Source organism: Sinocyclocheilus rhinocerous, unplaced genomic scaffold, assembly GCF_001515625.1.
Source record: "Sinocyclocheilus rhinocerous isolate Xijiao unplaced genomic scaffold, SAMN03320098_v1.1 scaffold1874, whole genome shotgun sequence".
NCBI classification, from domain to species: domain Eukaryota; kingdom Metazoa; phylum Chordata; class Actinopteri; order Cypriniformes; family Cyprinidae; genus Sinocyclocheilus; species Sinocyclocheilus rhinocerous.
The window spans coordinates 183616-202757 of record NW_015626862.1 but is presented as its reverse complement, the minus strand read 5'-3'; the positions used below and the strand labels follow the sequence as shown (position 1 = coordinate 202757).

Here is a 19142-nt window from a genome sequence, read left to right as displayed (position 1 = left end):
GAATAGACCGCATGTAAACATTGTCAATGATGCAGAGCGGACAACTAGGTACCTCTACATTTACCGCCTATATGGTTTTTCTTTTCCTAAACAATATGTGTCATGCATGGAGGCAGGGAAAATAGGTTACTGCCATTTTAGAGTAGAAAATAGAAAAATGTGATGCTGAACGAAGTCATATTGTGCAGTAGCTTGTGTGTGATTACATCTACATCTTGGTACAGATAATAAATCTAAATTTATAATTTAATACTGCTCTAACATTTTGAAGGGGCATTTCCAAATGAAATCTAACTCCATTACTCTAGTGTGATGTGCAAGTCAAATAGACCTAATGTCACTGCGTATTCCCGCCCTGCCCATATGCATCAAATTGCAGGAACACAAGACATCTGTCGCGGTTTGGAGTCAGAGGAGCTCGTTCTGGAGAAATTTCACCAAGGGAGTTCCCTCCTCCTATCAAAACAAGGAAGAGGTCAACCCCACTCCCCCTCCTCCCCCCTCCTCCTGCAGCTCTACGGGGATGCGCGCTGGGGGATCCGATGACGTCACAATCACACGGACACGCGCGCAGATTCTCTCTCTACTTCTTTCTACTCTCCCTCTCTCGTTTTTCTATTCTGGGAAGCGACGCTAGGAATAACCCCGTCTCCCCCCCCCAGCCGGTCGCGAAGCCCCAGCCGAAGCGGACTAGCTCACTTTCATCTCTTCCTGAAGCAAATACGCAATACATTGTACTCTTAACACCTGGCGTCTGCAGCGTTGTCGTCACATTTCGAGTTGAACTGATATTTTGTGTCAGAGCTGGAAGTGGCGACAGTGGCGCTTGACACTCTTTTGGAATGTTATGGGCTGATTTGAAAACGTTCTACCGGTAAGTTTTAGTCTTGTATACCTTGTTCTTAGTATGTCAAGGAGTGACATTCTTTTTTGAAAGCGTGGTTAAGTGAAAATGAGTAGCGGATGGGTCCCCTCCGTTTATTGGGACATGTGGGGAATACCCCGTTTGCTTGGTTGGAGATAGTGAATATTGCGTAATATCCTAAGGAATTTGCACGGCTGGTGCGGGAAAGTGAAATAAATCACTATCTTGGGAGTGACTGTCATTAATGTTATATGGTCTGTGCTGTTTGTGTTGTCGTAGACCGTTCGATTTTTTCAGCATGGGTAATGTTGTGATCTGTATTTTCATGTACACACCGCCTGTGCGTGTGCATGTGTGTGAGCAGGAGAGAAGGTGGGTGGGACTTTGGCTCGTTCCGGGAATGTTCCATGACGCGCTCTCAGTCAGTGAAGGGCCCCATTAGGGGGACTCTCGACATGCGATTGTTGCTCAAGTCAGGTGGCACCTGCTATAAATGACTATGCTGTGATAGGATGATAGGATGAAACATTTTTTTTGATGTGGCAACTCAAACATACATTATATACAAAATACATACAAAAGAATGTTAACGTATATATATCTATCTATCTATCTATCTATCTATCTATATATATATATATATATATATTTTTTTTTTGCTTAACATTTTGCATTTCTGTTTTATATTGATGCAATTTTGAGAACCACTGTTTTTTTGTCATTTACATTTATGCAGACACTTTTATCCAAAGCGACTTCCATTGCATTCAAAGTACACATTTCATTTTTTTTTTTTTTTTTTGGATCAGTTCTTGCTTTCGCAGGAAATTGCACTCATGACCTTGGCGTTGCTAACGCTGTACTGTTTGAGCTACAGGAAAGCACTTCTGTCAAAAATGTTTACTGTTCTGTTCTTCCATGATTAATATAAGATATTATATATTGTATATCCGGTAGGAATAGGCAGTAGGGTTATGTAACAACCAAGCACACCAGTAGAGACACGGTCAAGGGTGTAGCCAAGTATTTACAACCCATCAGGCAAATTAGTTTATTTGACTATGCCAAATAAATGAGTAATAGATGAAATAGAAGTGCCCTTTGCACTGGCTTGATATATATGTCCAGTGCAATGCATAAACACACCCACAGTATCTCTTCCTGACACTGACATATGATACATAAACATCATTTTGTTTTCCATCACCTGGGTTCTATCCATCAAGAAGAAACAGACAGATCTGGAGGTTTGACAAATGTCCTTACGCATTTTTTCCACAACAGAATCAATCACGTTGATTCCGTGTTGAGCTTTGACTCATCTAGGCTTTCTGGCAATATTTTTGTGATTGTTTCTGATGGAAAGTCGCTTTTAAAGGTAAACTGACCCACCTTATGTTCTCACTTTAAACACACACACACACACATACACACACGCACGCACGCACGCACACACACACACACACGCACACACACATTTATGATTCAACTCTCGAAATGGCTTTCATTCAGTTATGCCAACATAAACAAATGGGTTCCTGGAATTAGGGAAGCATATTCAAAGGCTTCAAATTCTTAAGTGCCACTTTGATGGAAATTTGAAGAAGCTTTCTTTGTGACAGCCTGTTCCCCAGTGCAAACTGAACCATAAAATGCCGCGAACCCTCAGCACAAATTTAGGAAGGCAAAGGTCACTCTCCAGCACTTAGTCAAACCACACTGTCATTGGCTACAGAGGGCACTGGCTTCAAGTCTTTTAGAGCTCATGCCATTTTAATTGGACCAAGGTCTCTGGTACATCTTTTTTTTTTTTTTTTTACAAATTTGACAAAAGTTGTAAATAAAGACTATTGGTGTATGTTTACAATTCAATGAGTTACTTGCCGTTTCTTTGTAATAATTTGCCAAATTTACTATCAACTTCTGAGTGATAATTGTTTCTACTGTACACCTAATTTTGTAACAAACTACAAACTGAAATTGCATTTACATTTATGCATTTAGCATATGCTTTCATCCAAAGCAGCTTTTGCATTCAAAGTATACAATTAATCTCTTGAGCTCATGACCTTGGGGGTGCTAGCGGCATGCTTTGCTGTTTATGGTACAGGAAAACTGGCATGCACCAGTTGTGGTTAAATGCTAGATTGTGCAGCGGACCACTGTTGTTTTTCGTGTGCATGATGAGGGGATGGATTTGTTCTCATGGTGCTGGTATGGAAGGAAACAGTTGAGGCGTATCACCGCTTACACAGTGTGACAGAATGGATGCCAGCATCTGGGTTGTGCTTTTCCACCTGTTGCTTCAGGTTACACAATTGGATTTCTTCTCAAGAATACAAGGTTAGGAAGTAAAATAGTGATCTAGGGTGGCCACTGGCCACATACTTAGGCTTAGTCTTTATTGAAGACAATCAGAGATGAGCGATTGGTGGAGGTGCTTCTTTTAATGTGGTTTTAATTTTCTCCTAACATTTTATACAGCAATACTTACTATTTCATGGCAGTATGAAAACTAGCTCTGTAACTCACAACACACAGTGTTGAATTGAATACGGTAAGGATGCGGGGAGAAATCTGCATGTGTGTGTTGTAATCCTGAGGCTGTCTTGAGAGTGTCAAGATGAGCCGGCGTCTGTGTTGACACACTGCCAGAGTGCGAATGCTGCGCGTGACGTCCTCGCTTGCTTCATGTGCATAACAGGAAATACTCACGGCCTCCCCTCCTTCCTGCTTTGAAAAAGAGGTAGTCTCTCACTCGCACTCACTCTCCTGCCCTTCTTTTCTTTCGTTTTCTGCAGCAGCAGGGCAAGGCGAGACCTATTTTAATATCTGCAGCCATCGCCGTGGCTGACGCCTCCTTCGGACCATCCGGCCAATCAGAGAGCAGCTGGTTACGCTGAAGAAACATGATCATTTTTTTCACTCTTTTACTCCTTTCTCTAAGCAAGTGAAGGTAGCAGGAGGGGGAGCAACCAAAAGAAAGAGTGTGCGGGAGTGAGGGAGGAGGGAGAGAGAGAAGGCTGCAGACAGCGGTAGGGAAATAGCTTCTCGCACAGAACGTGAGCGAATGGTGATTGTACAAGCTTGCGCGACTGCCACAGCAGAGAGGAAAGAGGTTTGGAACCCCTGAGGATCTGAAGGATGTCATGTCAGGTGAGCCACTGACCTGGGCCGGAAGAGATAGTAGAGGAGTAGTGAAAAAGAATGAGAATGAAAATAAAGAAATTATGCTTGTGGTTTCTTGCTGCTTTGCTGCTTGTTCTTAAGTCCTATAAGGAGTCAGGCTAAAGTGACAGCTGGTTAGCAGGCTTTGACAGGGGATCTGACCGATGCCGGACACATTTGCACAAGTTCAGTAGCTTACGAGAACAAGTTTGTTAACCCACTGACATACCTTTGCTGATAATGTGTAGTGATTCAATACAGATACCTTGCACGATTAGAGATAACTTATGCACTAGATGACTTGACATAATGAATACTGCTGCACATTTTTTGTAGGTATGTGTGTGTTTTAATAAAACCAGCGTTGCATGCACTAATGACATAATCTTTTCTCTTTCTGAACAGGGTGTGTGAGGAGGGTGTGTACCTGGATTAGATTCCCGGGACCGTCAGGGCAAGAAAACCAAACACTGGGTACAGTATGTTTAAGATGTGTTTGAGATGCCAAAATTGTGTCGGTTTACATAAATTAGCACAGGTGTTTATGCTATGCTTGCAGTTGCATCAATCAGAAGTTCGTAAAGCAGTGACGTCATCGGATTCTAACTGTGTATTTGGTAAAGCATCTCCAGAAACGTTTGTGCAAGGGTGTGCTACTCGAAACCCATCGCGCTTTTTTTAAACTGCAGTTTCCGAGCTTTGTTAATAGGGCTGAATAATGAATGAGCAGGTAATTGAGTTGGGCTAATTATTCATTATAAGAATGATGAATATCATCACCGATTTGGGAAGTATTTCTCGCCTCTCATTATTTTCAGTCACTTTTGATGAACCTGCAGTCAACTTTTTTTCTGGGTTGAGTTTGAGATAACAAAGAGAACACCGATTTGGGAAGTATTTCTCGCCTCTCATTATTTTCAGTCACTTTTGATGAACCTACAGTCAGATGAACCCACTTTTTTTCTGGGTTGAGTTTGAGATAACAAAGAGAATGAATATGTGGGACTAGAATCGAAAAGAGGAAGTGAAAATAGTAAAAGTAGAGCGAACTTTCTAATCTATTTTAGAATATAGTCATCTTCAGTGCATGCATTGTTTTGGTGGAGGTTTTTGAGGTAGGCCTGATGTACTGTATATGTTATGTTGTGTGCACTCTTTTTGTAGGCCAGACCTCTTCTGTTTTTCTTTCTTTCAGTCTCCCTCGACCATATGCTCAGGATACAAAGAGCTGTTTGTGACTGTACATAGTTTGCACCGTAAAAATAGACGTATAAAACGTTGATAACCATCAGGCACCGCACAAGCCTGCCAGTGAATCAACTAAATTGAGGCACCAACTATGCTGAGCAAATTGTACAAGAGTGTATAAAAGTAAATTGAACGTGTGTTGGTTGATTCAGGGTGTGGTGCTGTCGATGTGGAACTCGGTGGTTAGCACTGGGCCGTAGGTAGAGTGTGAGCTGTTGTGTCTGTGGACTGGAGTATTGTGGGTGAAAAATGTTAATCCATGCCTGAAGCAGTCCGGTGATGTAACCACAGTTTGCTTAAGGTGATAAAACAGGCAAGCCGTTGAACTTTCCTGTTTGTGTTTAGTCTGTAAAGTTCAGGTAATGTTGAGCAACAAATTTTAACAGTTTGATTTGTTTGATGTGGAAGTCTGAGAGGGTTTGTCGTGCCGATGTGTATCACAGTGGGCTAAATGGCACTTGATTGCTCTTGACTCCAGTTGGCTAGGAGTGTTGTGATGCTCTTTGCTGATTTAAGGTGACAGTAAAGTGCCTTCTGGTTATCATATGCTGTGCTAATTGGAAAAACATGCGGCCCCTGGAAGAAAGACAGCTGAACGACAATCAGGCGGTCGTTGCCCTCTTCTGAGTGGCATGCGTTTGCCCTTGTTTACCTCAGGGAGCATGAGCGTGGTGGGCATGGAGAGGTCAAAAGGTCATTCTGTCAATCTTCTTCCAGCAAGGGGTGAGTTATAAGTGGATCAAAATGACAAAGATGATGAGAGGAACATTGGTAAGGGTGCTTTGAGTATGGAAAATAATTTCACATTTGGACAAAGTGAGCATTTGGATTTATTCTGTGTAATGCGACCTTCTGAAGTGAATTATCATGCCAAATAATGTCTGAAAATTGGTGTGTTGAGTATGGCTAGATAGTGATACATATCTTCTGATTCAAATGAGCTGCGCAAAAAATCGCGCGAATGTGAACGTGGTTTAGCGCAGCTCGTCAGTGAACAACGGCTCTGTGTAGTTAATGCTGCTCCATGTGAAAGCACGCAGGTGATGGAGATTTACCGCTGATTACAGAACCGGCTTTACTGACAAGATGCGCGTTAAATATCGCATGCGATTAATCGTGCAGCCCTAGTGTAATGCGACCTTCTGAAGTGAATTATCATGCCAAATAATGTCTGAAAATTGGTGTGTTGAGTATGGCTAGATATTGATACATATCTTCTGATTCAAAGCTGTTCGATTTGATTCTGATTTTTAAAATTCAGATTCTGATTCATTTGGGAATATTTCAGTGAAAATGTTCAGTTTTCTCACGAATGAAAGAAACTTTCAGGTGGATTCAACTCATCTTTTTGAACTGAAGAACCAGCTCAAAAGATTAATTTATTTTGGAATCAGGCTACATTGGTCGTGCTGTATGTTTTTGATTCACTAAAAAGTACCTTATTAAGTGCTTATAATAGTCATTTGTTTGTGAATCGGATACACTGGTTACACTGTATATTTTTCATTCACTAAAGATCAGCAGCTCATAAGAGTCATTTGTTCATTAATTGGTCTACAATTGGTCAGTACACACTGTACATCAGAAAACAATTTTGTCTCTGCCGTCTAAATTTTGACTGTTGTTTCAGCCGGTTATTATCATCAGCATGTCAGCTTTGGCATTTTTAGTGCGTGTTACTAAAATGGTTCAGTAAATAATGCTGAGGCATTTTGAAAAATATTTTTAAACTTTCTTTCGAAATCCCATTCTTGTGACGTTAGTGCCACTCGTGAATACCAGCTGAACTTTTGACCAGCACGGGCATGATGATGTCATTCACTCAGCTCAACAGTTCAGTAATGACAAGTCAGCGATTAGGACTAATACTTACAGGCAATCTGTGCACAGCTAGTGTTTTTCAGCTCAGTGTCGCACTGGAGGACTTTTGTTATGGATTACCATTCAGAAAATGGTCACACTCAGGGCATCGCCTGACCTGTGTGTGTATATGCAGGTGTTTGGGGAAGTCGTGGCCTTATGGTTAGAGAGTCGAACTCGTAACCCAAAAGGTTGCGGGTTCGAATCTTGTACCGGCAGGGATTGTATAGGTGGAGGGAGTGAATGCACAGCGCTCTCTTCCACTTTCAATACCACGACTAAGGTGCCCTTGAGCAAGGCACCGAACCCCCAACTGCTCCCCGGGCGCCGCAGCATAAATGGCTGCCCACTGCTCCGGGTGTGTGTTCACGGTGTGTGTGTGTTCACTGCTGTGTGTGTGCACTTAGGATGGGTTAAATGCAGAGCACTAATTCCAAGTATGGGTCACCATATTTGGCCACATGTCACGCCACTCACTATAGTGCATGACACTTTTCACCTTATTGAGGGGCTTTCAGGTCAGGCATCTTCCATCCAAGGCAAAAAGGTCAGAGCTTCCAATGCAGTGACCACAGTTCTCTGGAGAGAGACGTGAGAGAGACTTTTTTTTCTGCACAAGTCATGGCTAAAACTCCTTCAATACCACGACTGAGGTGCCCTTGAGCAAGGCACCGAACCCCCAACTGCTCCCCGGGCGCCGCAGCATAAATGGCTGCCCGCTGCTCCGGGTGTGTGTTCACGGTGTGTGTGTGTTCACTGCTGTGTGTGTGCACTTAGGATGGGTTAAATGCAGAGCACTAATTCCAAGTATGGGTCACCATATTTGGCCACATGTCACGCCACTCACTATAGTGCATGACACTTTTCACCTTATTGAGGGGCTTTCAGGTCAGGCATCTTCCATCCAAGGCAAAAAGGTCAGAGCTTCCAATGCAGTGACCACAGTTCTCTGGAGAGAGACGTGAGAGAGACTTTTTTTTCTGCACAAGTCATGGCTAAAACATCCGCAAGCTCTTCTTCCAAGTTGTTTCAGCTTAATTAACAGCATTTAAAACAGCAAATCAAGGTTACAGAGGATGCAAATGAGGCCAATTTTTAGAGGATTTAAAAGCAGAAATGTATAGCTTGTATAGCTTATAATAATAAAAAAAGCATTCTAGCATTCTATAATATTTGAGCTAAAGTTCTCATAGTTTTTACATGGCAAATTTGCTTTAACTTTACACAAAAAAAATTAGTAAGTGATTATTGTATTTTTTTAGAACACTAATATCACATAATGTGCATATTGTTTATGTCTTTTGGGTAAACTTTTGAAACAGTGAGTATTTTAACGTTTATTGACTGGCCCCATTCACTTTCAAATAAGGCTGCATGATTTGCAGAAATGTTTTTTTTTTCTTCTAAAAAAAAGAAAACAAATTTAATTGTGATTTAAAAAAATCCAGGTTTGCTGTGCTTGTGTGTATTGTACAGTTTGGCTATTTTTCTGTTTAATAATAATAATAATAATAATAATAACATTTTTATTCTACAGTGAAATAAATTAATTTGTTTTTATTCAATCTTTGTTCTTAATCAATCTTTTAAATAATAATAATAATAATAATAATTATTATTATTATTTAAAAATATACAGATTACTAAATAAAAACAAAGTAGGAAATATTACTAGTGTAATTTTACTGTAAAAAACCCTAGGCAATAATAATGATTTTATTACTTGTCATTTCTTCATTTTCAAATGTTAAACCATCAAACATAATATTGATTTAAATTTGTGAAGGGAGATGTCAGTCTTACAGTGTGCACTTTGAAACAGACTCCATCTCTTAGACATAGTTTGTAGGTAGTACAGCAGATGCACTGCCTGTTTACAATTCCTTTATGTCATCTGATATCACTTAAATCCTTCCTTGATACATTTAGTCATCCATTAGCCCTTAAGTGGAGGAGACGGTCTAGTATGAGCGATCGACTTAGTAAAACACACGGCACTTCAAAAACACTATGCATGATGATTATACAAATCTTTCCATGTCAGCAGTTGCATGTATCATGCTAATGGAGGATCTCACTCATCAGAAGAGCGCGATATCTGCTTATGATCTGAACCCCGGCAGGGGTTCCAGGTCACGCCGACGGCTCCTGGTTGAGGGAAACGAGAGATATCGGTCAGCCTGGAGCTTTTGTATGAACCCTGTCGAAGAAGACAATGCACAAAAGCCCCCTAAAGCAGCAACACATACTCTGTTACTATGGGAACCTATCAGAACTGTGCTTTGTCCTTGACGGAATCAGATGGATAGAGAAGCTGTATTAGTGGAGCTTAGAAGAGAGAGAAACAGACAGAGAAAGAAGAATAAAAGCAGGAAGTAGCATGTGTGAGGATGAATGGAGATGCAGTACGAGTGAATTTCAACACGGCGGGAGACTCTTGACCCTCAACCCTTGCTCTGATTGATCTGTCTGTATCGATTCAGTACATTAAGAATTTATTATGCCACTAGACATGTCACTAGATTACATGAGTGCTTTGCTGACTAATTAGGTAACAGCAAAAAAGACAACAGTGTAGAAGAAACAAAGGTTCTGCGCACACATACACACATAAAGAATGAAGCGCACATGGCGCAAGGGGACCAAAACTAGTCTCGTCTTTCCCAAGCAGAACAATAGTATGTGCAGGTGTTTCATCTGATCAGAAATAGAGCACCCATCCACCCACACACACATACAGTTATACAAAGACACACGGAAACTCGTACATACGCACCAACGAGCACACACATACATTCTCATTCACCTAAACCGTTTTCGAGCAACCACGCATGGAGCACACCTTTCTCTAACAAACAATGCTGCGTTAGATACAGTATCTGTGGGTCGGAAAATAAGTTGTTACCCAAAAATCATTTACTCACCCTCTTATAGTTCCAAACCTTGATGACTTTCTGTCTTCCATGGAACACAAAAGGAGATATTTTGACTAATGTCGGGGTCACTGTCTGTGCAATTGAAATGAATGTGTTTTTTTTTTTAAAACACACAAAAGCACTATAAAAGTATAAAAAATATTGTAAATATCATCCATGCAAGTAGTCCATACAACTTGTGTGCTATATTCGAGAGTCTAGAGTCTTTGAGACTTACATTTAAAGGGATAGTTCACCCAAAAATGAAAATTCTGTCATTAATTACTCACCCTTATGTCGTTTCAAACCCGTAAGACCTTCGTTCATCTTCGGAACACAAATGTAGATATTTTTGATGGAATCTGAGAGCTGTCTGGATCTGCATAGACAGCAATACAACTGAAATGTTCCCAAGTCCGGAAACGTAGCAAGGAGATCTGTAAAATAATCCATGTGACATCAGGGGTTCAACCGTAATTTTACGAAGCTACGAGAATACTTTTTGTGCGCAAAAGAAAAAAAACCATCCGGCGTGGCGCAGCTGACACAGAACAGCATACTTTGTTTACACGTGTGCGCTGTTGTTTCCTGTAGCCAGGCAGAGGCGTGTGTCCGTAGGCAAAGCACATGGAAAGCAGCGAGAGAGCGAGCAGGAACTGTCCTGCCTCGCTCTCCCACACATCGCGCCGCACAGGGCGTGCAGGCAGAGAGCTGAAATACGCCCTCCTTTCGTTTCCTTCTCTTTGACAATGCAAATCGCACACCGTCCAAAAGCTGCACCGCTGCAACGGAGCACGCTTCCTGTTTGACAAGGTGCATGTGTGAGCTTCTGAAGAGGTGCAGGGATGCTTGTTGGAGTTGAAGCCGGGCCTGTGGTTTTCATGCCCACTCAGTTGCCACATGCAAGCGTGTGTGCGGGCCTCAGCTGTCTCGATAATGTCAGACGGCGAAGGCTGTTTCTGGCGTGGTATTGCATCACAGCAAGAGACCCATTACATTTGTGGCTAGAACCGGGTTCTAGTGATGCGTATCTCCCTATCTCGCAGACTCCCCTATGCACTGCTATCTCTCCGGATGTCAAAGGTGGACAAAGCAGCACTTATGTGACACCTCTTTAACTTAATCCTCTATTTTAATCATGGTTTATCTGTATCTTAATCTATTAACCCAGCATCTGCAAATGACCAGCAGAATGAGTCACTAATTTGCATGAAAATCCACATCATTAGATTACTAACATCATTACATTACTAATACCCAGTATGCAGATTACTAGATGGATGTAAAATAGCACCAGATGGCTTTGAAATGAGAAACTGTCGTCACTTTAAATTTAAGATAATTGTTTTATTTGTTCACACAATCTGTTTTAAGTCACATATGGGCTTTTGGTTCCTTTAATGTACCCAGTTTTCCAAATAAAAGGATCTTAGGCTTCTCTAGTTTTTGTCCTTTGTCTCAAATCCTTGTTGTTGATCACATATTCCTGGACGGAGGAATATATTTATATCATATTACAGGCTAATACATGAATCGACTGTAATTGCTTATCGTAATGACTTTTTGGCAGTGGTTTGTCAGAAAGCTGGAGAAAATTGTAAACCCTGATTGGGGGTTGTTCAAGGAGAGCTCTGTTTTGACTCTCTGTAGAACAGGTGGTGAGCTGAACTCGGTAGGATTGGTTGGCAGAGGCTGTTTGTTGAGTTGGTGAGGTGGCAGCTGCGTCGAGCACTGAGCAAAAAGTAGCGCTTCCCTCCCTCCCCACCTCACTTTCAGCACACCCAGTTGGCAGAGGCTGTTTGTTGAGTTGGTGAGGTGGCAGCTGCGTCAAGCACTGAGCAAAAAGTAGCGCTTCCCTCCCTCCCCACCTCACTTTCAGCACACCCACCGTGCCACCCGCATGCCGAAATGAGCTGCTCTCGCCCCACTCTCGCTGCAATGGGATGAAGGTGTAGGAGGGGGCGGTTGGGGGGAGTGTGTTGCAATCAGTGCAACGGAGAGATGAGGAAAGATTTCAGTATAGATCAGTGTGAGTGTTAATTTTGTCAGTGAAATGTTCGTTAACAAAGTTTTTTTTTAAATTCATCGATCTTAAGTAAAAATTACACAATTTAAATTAAAACCTATTGTTTACAAAAATTCGTATGAGAAAATACAGTAAAAATGCTAGATATTAACAGTGTGCTAACAATGTTTTATTTGGTAAAATTAATATATAAAATGTTTGAAAACTTAAACTAAAATGCAATTTTTCTATTTTTTTTATTAGATGCAGTGTTTGTTGTTATTATTTATATACTGTAATAGTATTTATCAATAGTTTGAATTTATATATTTTCAGTTGTAAATTCAATTTTACTCTTATGTGCTTTTGTCATTTTTTATATTTCAATGTAGCTTTAATTTTTTTGTATTTTTATTTTAGTTTTAGTAATTTCAGTACTTCAACTTCAACTTATTTCTGCTAGTTAAGGCAACATTTTTTCATGATTTTGCTTAACATTTCTTTTAATTTTTTAAGTTTAAGTTTTTCATCTAGGCTATATTCATTTATATATTATTTTATTTCAACTTTATTTCCATTAACAACATTTATTTTTAGAGTTTCAGTTAACAATAACAGCACTATTTAGATGCCTTTTTAGTCAAAATAAAACTGACTAAAATGTATCAAATGAAATATATATTAAATTTAAAGACAGAAGCTATGACTAAAAAAACTGTAAATATTAAAACAGGTCAGTACAGTTATTTTATTCTGTGCTCAGGGGTTGTTTTGCCTTTATTTTATTTTTTTTAATTTTTTTATTATCACGCTATCTAGTCATTGTTTTGCTCATTTTGTCAGTCTTTGTATCCAAGATTTATTTTTGTTATTTGATTTTTGTTCACTTGTACAACAGCAGTCTCACCTATCTCCTCTTTTTGAAGGTGACCTACTTATAAGTAGGCATGGAGTATTTTCCCCTATTGTGTGGTATGAAGCAGGTAATCCCTACTGTATGTCATCTGTCATCCAACACTCTTGCATATGGAGTATTTGGCCGGTGATGGGGGGGTAGGCCACCCCCCTGCCCGCACGATGAGTGCCCTGCTGGGAATGGAGCACCTCCGACACTGGCCTGTTGGCTCATCTTCCCAGGTCATTAATCCAACATTCTGTCATTAGCAGTCCCACGCTGTTCCTCAGCAGCTGTCCTTCACACTTGATAGCAGTACATTGAAGAGCTTATTAAACCGAGCACAGGCTGGACAGTGTGCTTCTGTTGACACAAATGAGTGGCGGATGACACTCGGTCTCCCTGCAATCAGGAAGGGTGCTTGCAATTAATTAGCGGTGGTCTCTCCAGCTCAAGATGCAGCCAAGAGGTGCCCTGAGATGTTTGTACTCTGGACGGGAGACTAACAACAGGACACATGGGGATCAGGAAGTGGTTACTTAATTCTATGTCAAACAAAATTAGGTTTGTGTGAGATTAACAGCATCTGAAATCCTCAGGCACATCAAATTGGCATCAGACAATAACCGTGCACGCTTGGCCAATTAGCATAAGTTAGGTCATGCCAGGTCATGTCTTTGACAATTGACCCTTCGCCAAGGGTCAGTTAGCTAAACAATTACCACCTTGGTAATTATTGTTATCTCATGTACTGGAGATTTCAAAGAATAGTAAAGTTAACAATTTAAATAAAGTGTGGTGTTGCAACACATTTGTTTTTCATGCATTTGCCTTTAAAGTAATTGTTTTACACAGTAATTAATTTGATTAAAGAGACTCCGATCAGAATGACGAAAAGCTGCTTGAAGGTAAAAGCCTTATTTGAAAGCGATTTCAAGTGATCAATGAATGACTCATGAACCAGTTCTTTTTTCGAATCAAAAGCATACATTTAAACCAGTGTAGTCCGATTTCTGAACAAATTATTCTAATGAGTCATTTTTAATGAATCAAAAACATATGGCAGTGGCACAGAAACCTATGTAGTCAGATTACAGAACAAATGACTCTGGACCGGTTCTTTATAGTGAATCAAAAGCATGCAGCGCAGCCAGTGTGGTTCAGTCTCCTGATGAATGACTCTAATGAGCTGTTTTTTTTTAGTGAATCATACAAATACAGCTTACAACTTAAATCAGTTTCTGACTGGTAGTTCATATAGCGGTGTGTAGTTAAAGATGCACTGTGCATTTATTCAGTGGCGTTTTATAAATATTAATGAGTTGAATATGTCCACTTGTTTTGTTTTGGTATTGAATCGTTATTTATATATTTAAGGCCAATTTTTGCATTTATGCTACCTCTAAAAGACTGTAAAAAGTCATTAACTGCTTTTGCAAGAATTGTTTTAGATATACTTATTGGAGTCTCAACATTTGACAGAGGAGTTTTATTTATTTTTCCCAGACATTTATTCCTTAAAAGTACAAAATAATTGCTAATGAAGCTGTTAAGGACAGAATCTTTAAGAAGTCGGAACTGGAATCACTAAATTCTTAATGATTTCTGTCCCTATTTATTTTACCCGATTTATTGGAATCACAATGAGAGCCTCCAAGCTTTCTAGACATCTGTAAAAAGTAAAAACGCATTGTTTGGTCACTATAGGACATCTGTGATCTGCCAGTGGATTGAATTACGTTAATCAAGTTTTATGAGGTGAGAGACAAAAAAAAGCTTGAACAATTCTTGATGCACAGATTTGAAAGTTGGATTCGCACACAGTACACATGTGGTTCTGATCTTTTGGCATTTGTGATGGAGGACAAGATTTGAATCTGCATCTGCTTTAATAATCCCTCTCTTGCCCTCCTTGTAGCTTTGGACTGATCCATCCATGCAGGATTGCCAACATTTCAAATACTCAGGAGTGTTCATTTCTTTTCATAATGAGACATTTTGTCATGACACGGCCAGAGTGGCTCTTATAATTTGTTGTTCTTCCTTGCTAAATAAGAAAACTCTGCTTTGGACTACCCAGTAGTCCAAATCTACCCAATAGTACCCATCTTCACATAGTCTAGTGATGAATGGCCTGCTAAATCTTTCCCTTGCTCCAATTTACTGCAGGGATTAATAGAAGCCAAAGTTTAATTACGGCATGTGAGCAGAGACACATACTAAAGCTCTTTGTTCTCCCTGTACATGAAAGGTGATTACAGGTGTAGTACAGCTCTATGTATCACTACCTTGGAAATACACCTCTGTGAGTCACCTTTACTAATACTCTAAAGTGGTTTTGCATCAAGATGCCTATTTTGGGTCTATCACCTGCTGAGGTTCGATTAAGGTTCTGACTAAGGAAACTCTTACTGTATATCACTCTGCTGAGAACCCACAGCGTATTACTCACCTGACTTCTGTCACAGAATTTCTTTTTCCGCCTTAACAGTCCTTCCAGACAAGTTGGAAAGAGATCTTGGAAACAACAGCATCATGGGATTGGGTTTATCTAATGTGCCTCACAAATTGGCTTGATATTTGTTTCTAGTAAGACAAAATGTTATGATATTTCATATATGTGTACTCTAAATCAGGGATGTAACCATCATAGCAACCATAGACACCAATTAGACTCCATTATGCATGGCTCTGCTGGTTGTTAGGATGACAAAAAGTTTTAAAAATTAAACTTTTTGGCTGGTCTGCCTCAGTGGTTTAACACCTGTCAGTGTCAAAATGATTGAAATGGCTAGTCAAATAAAAGAAGGGGGGCTTTAATGTTTACAGAAGCCAAGCATGATTTACAGCTCAATGTTTCAGTTTTAATGGTGAGAGAATGCAAGGTAATATGTAATATTTAATATTTAAAATATTAAATTTTTGACAGTAAGGTTAGAAATGTTAAACAACAGACACTAATATCCAGTGATGCTTGTTTTTGTCAAAAAAAATTTTGTCAAATTTTGCTGTTTTGTATTGCCTCAAATCATAATATGATGCAACAAGAAATTTTAGGCATATGATTAAACATAAATGTGTGCATATTTTAAAATTAAAATAAGATTCGCAAATAGTTCATTTGCCCCCCCCCCATATGGTCAAGACATGTTTACTGCTTTGCTCTAGCTCTAAATCACTTTAATTTTTGACAAATTAAACAAACCTGAAGTATCAAAACTTTTGGAGTGCTGCCCAGAATGTTTCTGAGGCATTTCGATGCACTGGCTACTGATGCATATGTCTTTGAGTCTTTGCATTTGATTTGTGTTAAGCTCCTCTTCATCACAGGAGGACAGAGGAAGGGAGGGAAGGGCCGCCACTCCACCTCCTCCTTTGAGTCTGGATCCCTTGATCAGCAGCCTGCGGCTCCAAACGCTGTGTCATAAGTTCTGACGAGTGCAACCGCTCGCTAATAGTTCATTTGCCCCCCCCCCCATATGGTCAAGACATGTTTACTGCTTTGCTCTAGCTCTAAATCACTTTAATTTTTGACAAATTAAACAAACCTGAAGTATCAAAACTTTTGGAGTGCTGCCCAGAATGTTTCTGAGGCATTTCGATGCACTGGCTACTGATGCATATGTCTTTGAGTCTTTGCATTTGATTTGTGTTAAGCTCCTCTTCATCACAGGAGGACAGAGGAAGGGAGGGAAGGGCCGCCACTCCACCTCCTCCTTTGAGTCTGGATCCCTTGATCAGCAGCCTGCGGCTCCAAACGCTGTGTCATAAGTTCTGACGAGTGCAACCGCTCGCTGTATCTGCGGCGCACGCCGCTTCAAAGACCGGAGCTGTCTGTCTCGGCGCATTGATCCCTGTCTCTCTGAGAAAAAGAAATAAAAACACTGACAATATTAGCAAAAGAGATGAGCCCTCAACTTGACATGTGTTGAAACATGCCCTGCTTTGAGAGCCCACCAAGCAAGCTGGGAGTCTTTTGAATAAGACGAGGGAGGGGGTAACTATGCTTCATGACATGCTTTTTTAAATGCTTTTGGCTGTGAACGACTGTTTCTTCGTGCGGTGGAAGAAACGGTGGCATTTTGTTTTGCTCAAGCGCTATGATCAACCAGCTTGCCTGGGCCAATGTGTGACAGGAAGCATTGCTAACAGAGACGTTATTACACCGACAGCCAAAAAAAACCAAAAAAACACCAGTGATGTGAAGTATGTGATGAGTTAAAATAGACCTGTGTTATCAGTATTTTGCCATTATTTGAGTGTTTACTTTGTTTTATCCATCTGGTTGTCTTCACAGCTGACCCCGTTAGCATGGTTTGTTTCAAGAGAGACAGCATTATGCCAGCCTAGTCTTCCATAGCCAGACTTTTGACTGTGACGTAAAGTCTAGTCCACATTGCAGCTAATTCTGGCCAAGAACTGCCCACTTAAACAGGAAGAGACCATCTGACCAACCACATTTTGTTTTGTTTTTTTAAGTGCTGCCAAAAGTTTGGGGTCAGTACGATTTTTTTAATACAAATTAATACTTTCATTCAGGAATAAATGTGTGGCAGTAAAGACTATTTATCAGTAAAGACAAAAAACATATTATAGTTTCCACAAAAACTGGTTTCAATGTTGATAATAATAAGAAATGTTTATTTAATCAATCTAACATGCTGATTTGGTGCTCGAGAAACATTTCTTTTCTTCTCTTATTTTATTATCAATGTTTCTTCTGCTTAATATTTTCATGGAAACCGTGATTCACTACTATTCAAAATAATAATACTTAAATAATACTTTTAATCAGCAAGGATGCATTAAAATGATCAAATGAGACATAAATAATATTACAAAAGTTTTTTGTTTCAAATAAATAATGCTAATAAATTCAACAATGAATGCATCACAGTTTTCTCAAAAAATAAGTATTGCTGCCAAAACATCAGAATATTAGAATAAAGGATCATGTGACACTAAAGAATGAAGTAATGGTCGCTTAGAAAATGTAGCTTTGCCATCACAGCAATAAATTACATTTTAAAATATATTAAAATAGAAAACAGTGATAATACTATTTCACAATATTACAGTTTTCTGTATTTTTGATAAAAAAGACAATAAAAAAAAAAAAAAATCTTACCAATCTTACCAAACATTTGAGTATATATAACATGTGTATATATATAACATTATATATTTTAATATATTTATATTTATATATAAATGTATAATTTCTGAATAATTTCTGAATATATATAATTTATTTTAATATTTATTCGTGTCTTCTGAGACTGAGACATTTTATATTAGTTATATGGTAGAGATGAGACACTCATAGTCAAAACACAAAACCCAATGGTAAAAATCAGTATTTGATCACTTTCCAAGCTTCAAAAGTTTTTTTTTTTTTTTTTTTGTGGTCGTGAGATAGATGGAAGATTACACATTCGTTTAGCGAATCATACTCATTTAGCTTGACGACTTTCTGATCTTGGTTTCCTCTTCGGAGAGGGGTAGCCACCTGCTCAGTGTGATGTCAGTGATGTCTGCTATCCCCTGCTCAACATGTGGTGTGATGTAGGGCTGTTGAGTGAGAGGAGGTGTTGCTGGTGCACGCACACACACGCGTTCTCACACATGCACACACAACATACTGGGAAGGCTAAGGAAGTGTGAGCTACCACAGTGTCAGGTCTCTGGTGCTCCCAGCAGCCCATGCTGAATACACTCAGCTTCCTGCCTGAGCTGACAATCTGCTCTCTGCTGACTACTTGTGCAAGCATCTGTGTGCGTTTGTGTGTGCAAGTGCAAACACTGTGAAATTCTGTTCCTTTGAAATGTCAGGTGCGCAGGCCTAATGCAAAACCATGTTAGTCACAAGGCGTCCCTGACAAGATTTTCTAGCTTTGAAAGCTTTGGAGGAACAACGTAAAAAAACTGACTTGTAAATTGCAACCTGCGAGTATGACATCCATTTAAAAGCTTTCGGAACCAAAATATCCCATCCCTTGCTCACTTTCTCCCTCCAGTCACCCTGTGGCCAAAACAAATTGTGTGGCAAAGCAGGAACATTTTAAGTGAGACTCGAGGCGCTGTTCCTGGAGGACTGGATCTTGGCAGGGCTGCACCGGTAGCGTGGCAGGAGGGGGGTTTCACTTTATCTCAATACTGTCGGTTTCCTCATCCCATCTGTGAGCT

The 19142-nt window shown here is 39.9% G+C and overlaps 1 protein-coding gene across 2 annotated transcripts in view; it reads left to right on the top strand.

Moving 5' to 3' along the window:
• Nucleotides 1–664: 664 nt before the first annotated feature.
• The window catches only part of LOC107716448 (transcription factor HIVEP2-like), a 78632-nt gene continuing 60154 nt past the window's right edge, over nt 665–19142 (top strand). Inside the window, exons 1-2 of one of the 2 annotated variants that reach the window (XM_016522903.1) lie at nt 665–874; nt 4439–4507. The gene's annotated coding sequence lies outside the window, so the exon portion shown is untranslated. Of the gene's footprint in view, nt 875–3946; nt 4022–4438; nt 4508–19142 lie in introns of those variants that run through there. The other variant, XM_016522912.1, reaches the window with a different exon arrangement.